Genomic DNA, 721 nt, shown 5'->3' on the forward strand with positions numbered 1-721 from the left:
AGTATTTTCTACTATTGTTGCTGTTTTGTTAAAAAGTGCCACTTTTTGAGTTTCAATTTTGTAGATGTTATTTCTAATCCTCACAAAACCTTCCTGGGTGCATATTCCTATTTTGCAAAGGAGAGAAAAAGATATTAATAAATTTCTTTATGATTTCTTGGGCAGCACGTAATAGAAGGAAAAAAATTCATAAATTTCTTTATGGCTACATGAGCAGCAGGTGCTAGAACTAAAAGTAAATCTAGCATCATCCAGATCCAGAGCCCTTGTTTGTCTTCAATACCCTGCTCTCTCTCCAATCTTGAATATAAAGCACATAATCATTACGTCTGTCTACAAAAAAAATTAATGTATGTGATCTAGGTCATCTGTTTTGGGAAGATCTTTTGTCCAGGGTTGAGATTTTTTTTGTATAATATCTATGGAATTGACCATTGCTATTCATTTCCAAGAAACACAGGATTCTCCAAAGATTAGGTCCAAAGAAAGGGGCATATTTTGTCAACATTTGTTTTCTTGCCATTTATTCTGTGATGTGCATTTTCTGACTCAAAACTAATGATTCTGGTTTAGCTCAGAGGCCCCTTTGGGTATTGGGTGTGTATTGATTGTTTTCTCAGAAAAAAAAAATATTATTTTACAGGGTTCAAGAACCACCTGAGGTGCAGGTTTTCTAAAGTAGGACTTTCAGTTTTCTGCCAAGGAAGGTGTTATGAATTCT

Source organism: Camelus ferus, chromosome 1, assembly GCF_009834535.1.
Source record: "Camelus ferus isolate YT-003-E chromosome 1, BCGSAC_Cfer_1.0, whole genome shotgun sequence".
Lineage (NCBI taxonomy): Eukaryota > Metazoa > Chordata > Mammalia > Artiodactyla > Camelidae > Camelus > Camelus ferus.